This window comes from Papilio polytes, unplaced genomic scaffold, assembly GCF_000836215.1.
Source record: "Papilio polytes unplaced genomic scaffold, Ppol_1.0 DF821289.1, whole genome shotgun sequence".
Lineage (NCBI taxonomy): Eukaryota > Metazoa > Arthropoda > Insecta > Lepidoptera > Papilionidae > Papilio > Papilio polytes.
In genome coordinates, this window is record NW_013527915.1 from 3551619 (window position 1) to 3551934 (window position 316).

The window sequence follows — 316 nt, forward strand, 5'->3', positions numbered from 1 at the left end:
CCCCGCCCCCGCCGCCATCACTTAATAAATCTTAAATTTATTTAAAAATATGACTCCTTTTATAAACCATCACGATCACAGCTCTCCATAGACTTTGCATTATCCAAACCCGACGCACTCCAAAATAAATTCTTTTTATTTTAACTTTACACCTACGTAAAACGAAATGACTACAATATCTCTATGTTAGTTCTAAAAAAAATTATGCCATTTTTTTTTCGATATATTACTTTGCAATTGCAACGGTCCCTCGTACAGCACTTAAATGCCTCATATACAAAATTTTAACGTAACAATGAAAATATACAATAAAAAA